We start from the raw sequence: 9,317 nt of genomic DNA on the forward strand, positions 1-9,317 counted from the left end.
ACTTCACTTTGCCACACGAAAGTTACTCAAGTTTCAGTGGTCGCGGGATGCAGAATAAATCGCCATTACGAAATGGAAGTGAAATGGCTGGGATAGCAAACAAACATTGTTGCCAGCTATCAAGTCAACGGCACAGGAAAAGGCACAGCCACGTAACCAATACAAGCCCGAGGTTGCTGGATTGATGCAGAAAACCACCAGGAAAATTTGCGGATTAAAAGCCAGCCCTGCGGCTTCAGTGCATCAGATGTCAGTGGCTGCAGATGACGTATGATTACAAGACGGCATCAGTCGGTCAAAGTTGCTACTCGACTAAACTAAACACCGACGTGCCAGGAGCGTCATCCGATAACAAGGTTCACAGGTACTACGACTGAACGCCTGACAGAAGACTGTCGCAGAAAGAACTCGTTACGGAACCATTAACTAAGAATCAATAATTATGTAATCAAGTGGAAATAAACATATTTGATACACTAACCTGATAAACATATTTCCGCTTGCCTTTACTCCTTGAGACCTCCAAGAATTGTGTTCACTGCACGCGCTGGACCGTTTGAGGACACCCGCATCTCTGACCCTTCAACATTAATTAATGGGACTTACCAGACTGGCAGACTTGTTGCATGGGGCTGCACTCGTTCCACCTTTCCTGAACACCTGGTGCCTTCGAAGACCAACTCCAGTAATGCGAAAATGTTATTTATTAATTTATTCCATCCAGGGGCCTTCGTAGGCATTGCAGAGAGGATACTTAAACCTACACACATGATAATAACATTTGAGCACACTGCTGTAACTTGTTAATCGCAGAAACAAACACGCCTCTGAGCATATACTTCAATAGTATGTGTTGATGCATTGTTTTATAGCAGGACACTTCCTATACGTATGACACAATAGACCCTTTGCAAAACCCCATCAAGCAACACGACTGTCGCCATACTTCTTCTGGCGTAAAGCACACGAATGGGCCCCAGTTCACGTCGAACGCTAATGCTGCATTCGAGTCCAATAGGCGCTCAGCTGAGTTCACAGTGATGGCGGACATAACACTCTTGTTTAACAAATGCCCAAAGTACGAAGGCCTTGGGCGATTAGAGTAGTACCTCCTGTAATTCGTTCCATCACAATTCGGCAAACGGCAAAGGCTACAGTCTCGGTGAGTAAATATTCACGTTGGAGAGAGGCACATCACAACATATCATCTGAGTGCTCATCTGCGCAGATTTGTCACACACCTTCACTCCGTCTCTGATTGGCACGAGGGGGCTGTGGCGGTTGCCATTTCCCAAGTTACGGTGATACGTAGTATTGGCAGCCCGCACTTTTCAAAAAGTCTATTGAAGAGACCAAAAGGAATGGTAGTCAAACATTTTTAACAAGACTGCTCTTTGGGCAAGGGATGAACACACATATGAATAATCTTGTCGAGGTAATTAGAACAAGTAAATAATTGACCGACTAATACAATGCACTCTTGATGAAAAAAAAGTATTGCTGCAATAAATCCTACAAAAGGAAAAATGTGCAGTTTACCCTATTGAAAATTCCATCAAGGTACGTAATTTGGGACACTGACTGCCAGTCATCAGACTTGGTGGAACGTGATGGACCATCAGACGTCATCTGATGGTCCGTCAGATGACCTCTGACTGCCACTGCCAAGGGAATTTCATCAACAAGGGCAGCATTTATATAAGAGTAAAGCTATACGCACTCATAAATATCGCCAAATGCCTCGATAAAACAAAATGTTCAAGAAAAAGAAAATAAAAAAGTAGGACCATTGCGCATCGAACCCGCGACCACATGCGTACAAATCGGGCACCTTAACCCCTATGCTATGCCACCGCTTTGGGAACTCGATTTGACTACTCGTTTTATACGAGATGCTTCGGCTGCAAACGCAATTAAGCCGTCAGCATGTTATGCAAAGCACTCGCACATTACTCGCCGTACTTCAGTTCTACTGACCTGCCATGTAGAGTACTTTCGCGTCGTAGAACGATCCTTTTGTTTGCGCGTCACCGGCCCAGTAGACCTGGTACACCTTGACGTCTTCAACTACACCGCTAAAGTCCCTTACATCGTCGGAACTCACAACAGGCTGGGTCTTGTCGAGTAGAAATTCTACTAAACATAAGACACTGTAGAGCCCGGGAAAGATCGACAGGTTGGAGCAAGCGAGCAAACAAAGCGAGTCGAGAGCGATCGTTCATGAAAGCTCGGCGAAGTTTCTATGGGCGAAGCGAAGTGTCGTGTTCGGCGCTTCGGCGGGCTTCTGATCAAGGTTGTCGGTCGGTTGCGTGTCATATCTCTAACGTCAGCGGTTTTATGGGCTCCCGTCCCGAAATCGTTTTCTCGTGCATAGATTACTTTTCGTTTTCATAGATTTCACGAAATAGTGGCATCCGAACGAACTTTACGTCCTTTGACCGTACGTCTGTCTGCACGTCAAAGCTTTTTGACGTACAGTCAGAGAAATCGATGTACAGTCAGAATCGCCACCAAGACATCCTGATGGCATTTCGCGGCGGCCGACTGCCACCAGGAAACCATTAGAAAGCCGACAAGCGGAGTCTGACTGGAGTTTGACTGGAGTTTGACTGTCGGTCAGAGTAACTTGTTGGCCAATCAGACATGCTTGACGTACAGTCAGGCACAGTCAGCGGTCCCCTAGAAAACATTGACTGCCAAGCAGGGTTACATTGATGGATTTTTCCTTCGGGTAATCTATGCGTACAGCAAAACGGTTCTTCTTATTGCTTTGAAGCGGGTGCCTGCAACGATTTATTCATCCCCACACTCAATAAAACGTCATCCTCGCAGCTAAAAATAAGTGTGCACTTCGCACTCACAAAAAACGAAGAGCGATCGAATGTAGAATCGTCGATTAGCACAAAAGGTTAAAGATCGCAGGAACTTCCTCGCTAAAAGTTGCTATGATTATTCGGTGACGCAGGGCTGAAACAACTTCCCCTAGGCCCTAACGCGACGTATACCTTTCGCTTCGATTCTCAGACATTTCAACGTTCAAACAAAGCTAGAAAAATTCGAATATTTTATGCCTGAAGTTATATCTTAAAATTGTTGATAAGTGCGAAACGCAAAGTTCGCAGGAGCTTCCTCGCTAAAAGTTGCTTTGATTATGCAGTTACCTAGGGCTGAAACAAATTCCCCTAGGGCCTACATCCGACGCATACATTTCGTATCGATTCTCAGACACTCCAACGTTCAAACAAAGCTAAGAGAATGCAAAAATTTTATGCTGAAAGCACTCAAATTTCTATCGATCCTCGAACAGATCCCGAATCCGAGCACCGGTACGGCGATATGGCTGGTGCTGCCCCACAGGTGTTAATATCCAGATGATCCAGTGCGATCTCGCGCAAAAAGGATATAAAGTCTCATTCCTTTATATTTTTACATTATACCTGCGTCAGCGAACACGAAAAAGCCCGAAGTCGTCGGAAAGCAGCTGCAGATCACGGCTACCGCGCACCGAACAAACTCGCATCCGCCAGCTCTGAGCGCTGCCATCTTACCTCTGATGTCACGGCTCTTGGGAGGTCACGTGACGAGTTGTCACATTTGGGTAAAGCATGGCGGCAACGGAGGGTGGGGGGGTGCCACTTCCGAACTTCCGGTTTATCACTCTAAGCCCCTCTACCTCGTTGGACGGATCAGAGGGGCTGCGTATTTTCGGCACCAATGTGATGTCCAAGGGGCGTGGCCAATGACGTAACGGACGTCAAAATAACAGCTTTTATTTTGACATCTTAGTTATTTCGACGTCAACAACACGTTTTCTTTGGATGCCGTTGACTGCATTTTGAAATGTCGGTCGCTCGGCGTGTGTGTGGCCGGGTGCTCGGCAGCTCGGCGGTGTCCGCGCTGGTGCGTGTTGTCGACGTTGCCGCCTGTACTCTTCGTATTCTCAGGAACGTCAAAATAAGCGGTCTCCATTTTCAAACTTCGCCCGGTGCCGTCCGTCACTTCTGTTGCAATTGAAGATTACGTGTACCGGAGGCGACAGAGCCCAGCCGCAGTAATTTTGTACGCATTTTTCTGGAGCTGTACTTGTGTGTAATACGACGGATTATCACCCTTGCATAGAATAGCTGCGAAGGCCGTGCAAGCGGCGAGCGAGTAGCCTTGACTGGCATGAGTGCACCCGCTTCAGGAGCGCTCGTGCTGCGTGATTGATTTAAGAGGAAAGTTTGTAGGCTATAGTGGAGTTAAAGAAGAGCAGGTCTCAGTTAAGGAGAAAGTTAAGGCCACAGAAAGAGATTGGTGGCTAGAGGGAATGCAGACCAAGACGGCTCTGGAAAGCTAAAGATTAAGCAAAACAGTTATTGCCACAAAAAGAATTTATGACAACTCTAGGGGAAGCTCATTTTTGTTTGAGGCAAGGACAGGTGTTTTGCGAACCGGAATATAAAGAGCGAAGTACCAGGAAATGGATATAGTGTGCGCTGCTTGTGAAAAGGAGGACGAGACGGCTGGGCACTTGATACCCTACTGTAAAGGGCTTCACCCTATGCCTGCCGAGAACAACATAGATTTAATAATGTCACTGGGTTTTAGACACAGCAAGGGAGAAGTGGGTTTCAAGACAGTAGAGATTACCAAGCAAAGATTAAGTGAATGGTGGCAGAAAGCGAGAGAAAACTAGATATTTTCTTATTAACTAATGGCAAGGGTGTTTTACAGCCTGACTTTCTTTTCAGTGCGGGGTGAATATAGTTTTCACTTCTTTATATTGTAAACTTAAATGGTAAAACAAAATGGCTAGGTGGCGTGAGCTACCGTCCGATACAAAGGGCTCAGCCGGATCCGTCCGTCCGTCCTTCCGTCTGTCCGCCCGCCCACCCGCCCGTCCACCCGCCTGCCCGCCACCCCCCCCCCCCCGCCCGTCCGCCTGCTTGCCCGCCCGCCCGCCCGTCCGCCCGCCCGTCCGTCCGTCCGCCCGTCCGTCTGTCCGTCCGTCCGTCCGTCCGCCCGTCCATCCGTCCGCCCGTCCGCCCGTCCGTCCGTCCGTCCGTCCGTCCGTCCGTCCGTCCGTCCGTCCGTCCGTCCGTCCGTCCGTCCGTCCGTCCATCCGTCCGCCCGTCCGTCCGTCCGTCCGTCCGCCCGTCCGTCCGTCCGCCCGTCCGTCCGTCCGTCCGTCCATCCGTCCGCCCGTCCGTCCGTCCGCCCGTCCGTCCGTCCGTCCGTCCGTCCGTCCGTCCATCCGTCCGCCCGTCCGCCCGTCCGTCCGTCCGCCCGTCCGTCCGTCCGTCCGTCCGTCCGTCCGTCCGTCCGTCCGCCCGTCCGCCCGTCCGTCCGTCCGTCCGTCCGTCCGTCCGTCCGTCCGTCCGTCCGTCCGTCCGTCCATCCGTCCGCCCGTCCATCCGTCCGCCCGTCCGTCCGTCCGTCCGTCCGTCCGTCCGTCCGTCCATCCGTCCGCCCGTCCGCCCGTCCGTCCGTCCGCCCGTCCGTCCGTCCGTCCGTCCGTCCGTCCGTCCGTCCGTCCGTCCGTCCATCCGTCCGCCCGTCCGTCCGTCCATCCGTCCGCCCGTCCGTCCGTCCGTCCATCCGTCCGTCCGTCCGTCCATCCGTCCGCCCGTCCGTCCGTCCGCCCGTCCGTCCGTCCGCCCGTCCGTCCGTCCGTCCGTCCGTCCGCCCGTCCGCCCGCCTGCTTGCCCGCCCGCCCGTCCGTCCGTCCGCCCGCCTGCCCGCCCGCCCATCCGTCCGCCCGTCCGTTCGTCCCTCCGTCCGTCCGGCCGCCCGCTCGCCCGTCCCTCCGTCCGCCCGCCGCGCTTTTAGCACTGTCGTCGACAACATTCTTTTTTTTTTCAGTGTTAATCGTAAAAAAAGAAATGTAAATATCGCCAAATGCCCCAGCAAAACAAAATGTTCGAAAAAAAGAACGAAAGAAAATTAAGGTTCCACTGCGAATCAAACCCACAACTCCTTGCTCATGAGGCAGACATCTCAACCGCTTAGCTACGCTACAGCTTCGAAAATGTCGTTTTGACAAACCCTTTTATACGAGACATTCGGACGCCACTAAACGCGGAGTACCGTCGGTGGAGTACCGTCGGGCGGTACTTGGACGCTCTGCAGAAGTGCCGTCGGACGGTACGATAGTCACTACGAATCTTCCAACAGGAGTGACCGACGGCACCGGGCGAACGAAATTAAAAAAAACACTGTTTCTGGATGTCGGCAGTTGATACGCGACGAGCACAGGCGGCACGTCGACACACACCAGCGAGTACACCGCCGAGCCGCCGAGCACCCGACCACGCGCGCACACTCGCCGACCGACCGACGTTTTGAAATGCAGTCGGCAGCATCCAAAAGAAAACGCGTTTGCGTCAAGGAACACCAAATATCATTTGAACGTCCGTGACGTCATTGGCCGCGCACCCTGGACATCAAATCGGGGCCGAAAGTGCGCACCCGATCAGAGGCGGCGCGCAGGCAGTTGTTGCCCGGACTCAAGCGCCGCCGGTAACAATGTTAGTGTATTGATCATCTCGTCCGTGTCCAATTAAATGTAGTTTCTTTTTCTTGAAACCTTTGGCTCCCTGGTATTCGTCCGGGTCGGGTACGCAGCAAGGCAAACTGACCACAATGGTGCCCAAGCGTAGTATGCTACCCACTCGCAGAAATTTCAGGGGGTTGGTTCCATCATGTCCTCAGCGCAGTTTGATTTTTCCGTCCACTTGAACAGTTGCTAATCAAAAGATGCCTGAACGCAGACTAAAACTGACGAGAAGAAGAGTTTGCGTTTGCGCCAGAATTTGAACGCATGATGGCGAAGGTGTTTTCAAGCTCATCCTGGTTCCAGTGGCGGGTTAAAAGCTGGACAAAACCATAATTAATTGTGAGGAGATCGCAGAGCATCCTCATAGTCAAGCAGAAGCCACGAATGCAGTTTGGCTGCCTCATGGACCCTCCATGGACAGAGCCATTATAAATTACAAGGGAAAAGGCCGTCTTGTAAAATTTGTGCGAGTTATTCAGGCTGTCAAAGAGACGGCCGAATTTTTTTAATGAATCTCTCTGTATGAATAGCAGCAGCTGGCAATTGCTAGGACGTTAGAAAGTCACACATTGCAGCAGCACAGTCATGGCTAAACGCTTGGGCCGCTAGTTTCACCGACATCTTTGAGCAGAACGTGAAATTAAAGTGCTTCTCGTTCAGCTTGGGCATAGAACTGATCTCAAGTGTCAGGTCCTTTTATTAAGCTTTCTTTATGTACAAGCATTTCACTACGCGATCACAAACTTTGAAGTCATACTTAAAAAAACAATTTTCTGAGGCACCTCAGCAGGTGCGGAGCGTCAAAAAAAAAAGAGAGATTTGCCATTGACATCTATGTAAGGCTTCTCGGAAATCACAAGGCATGAAAAAAGGAAGACGTTCTGACTCCCCTCATCACATACCACAGCTACTGCCTCCAGGCCAACATTCACAAGGGAGCTGTAGCGCTGGAAAAGAAGATCCTGTAGGACATAGGTAGTCGTGCCCTTATGTGCAAAAAAAAAAAAAAAAACCGGGCTGGCTTAGCTCGGTTACGCCAGGATATATGTAGCGTGAGCTTATGCACTCAAAATGAGCGGCGCTATCAAGCGGCTCCGGTGCAGCGTCAGACTTGGCTACTGTGCAACGGAGGCGCACAGCTGGGCACGCGGCGGCGCCAGTGCGTCTGCCGCGGGTATGACGTCACTCCTCTGGAACGCGCAGACCGGCGAGGCGGGCGCGGCGGCGGCGGAGCGAGCGGCGGCGGCGGCTCCGGCGCGCCAGCTGTGCGCCGTGTGACATCACTGCTCCTCGCGCATGCGCAGCATGGAGCACGGCTCATTATGCGAGCCACGCGGTACTGCTCAACCTCGGGCTGTGTAGCTCACGCTACAAAAAGTAGCCAAGTGACTGCTTTCATGATGTTCGGATTCCTTTTGCCATAGACACGAGAGCCTTGTTTGACAGGTTTTCACCTTGCGCGCCATTATATGTTCTTCAAGTCCTTCGAACCAGCCAGATGAGGGGTTTTCTGAGATTTCTCTTTTAATGTGCATCTCATCAAAGACTATGCTGCTGGCCCGATCGGCTCATGAAAAGGAAGTTGCTCGCCTCTTTACCAGCTCGAAAATGTCGGAGTAAAATCCAATTCTCAATGGACCACACTGAAGCCACATAGTGATCGGAGTGATGACAACCTAAGCCGGCGCATAAAATATACTTATGGCCTTTTGAGCCATCAAAAAGAGGCCCAAACCCAAAGCCTTGTTCTGCCTGCACCATCTTCGACCAAACCGGCTTACATCCCTCATCCTCAGCTGGGCCTCAACGAGTGCAGCGACGGCTGGAGACACATGAACGCAGATAGTCTCAACTACTTCGTCAACAGTCCTCACCTGGCGCTGCCGGTGCAGCCTTCTTTGCAGCCTCTTGTTTCGTTGTTTTATCTGTCGTACCTTGGCTCTCATTGTGTCCATCTTTCTCTTGTCATTGCGGCGGCCTTTGTTTGATGCTGCAACGTGACAAATGTCCCAGATCAGTAAACTCTAAGGATGTTCATAAATATGTAAATTGTAGCCAATAAGAACTTACATTCCTTGCCAAATTGTACAAGGTTTTTTAAAACCAAGAACAGGAAAAAGTTTGATAACATAAAAGCATATTGATTAGAGCGTCGATGATTATGACCCCATACTCTAGAGGGCCAAAGTTGTTCAGGTAAATTCGATTATCCTCGGTGCTTTTGTAATGAGCGCAAACAACGCTCAAAGTCAGAGCGAATTCGAAGCTAAACATTTCTAGTAAAAACACGCCACGCCTCCAGGCAGTGCAGTAGTGGGCCGAGTGTAGCTTTGTTATTTGTCATTGTGCACATCCAGCCAATCCTGATAGATTCATGAAAACTAACAGATAGGAGAATACTTTAAAAGGGGGCATAACATAACACAACACAGCAGGTATCTCACTGACAATAACAGAATTTCACCTTCGAGTGTCGATAGGAAACCGATGCAGCGAGACGCCAGCCGCGCGGCCGTCTCTTCGGCATTCTTTTACGGAGCAACGTCTCGTTGCATAACGTGCGGAACTCATTGTCACAAAGGACGTTGAGCCCGTCGGACGTAGCAGCGTCCAACCACACGAAAGCGACTGATCCTTTATCACTCTGATGTTACGCTCCCACGCACGCAACTGTGGTAATCACGCTGAGCGAACAAAACTTTTAAAACTGTCTAAAGTACCGGTAGAACAATTCAAAAATCACGTGGAGTCCTGATAAACAGCAAGCGGACGGACGTCG

Source organism: Ixodes scapularis, unplaced genomic scaffold, assembly GCF_016920785.2.
Source record: "Ixodes scapularis isolate PalLabHiFi unplaced genomic scaffold, ASM1692078v2 PGA_scaffold2__306_contigs__length_199485367, whole genome shotgun sequence".
NCBI lineage: Eukaryota > Metazoa > Arthropoda > Arachnida > Ixodida > Ixodidae > Ixodes > Ixodes scapularis.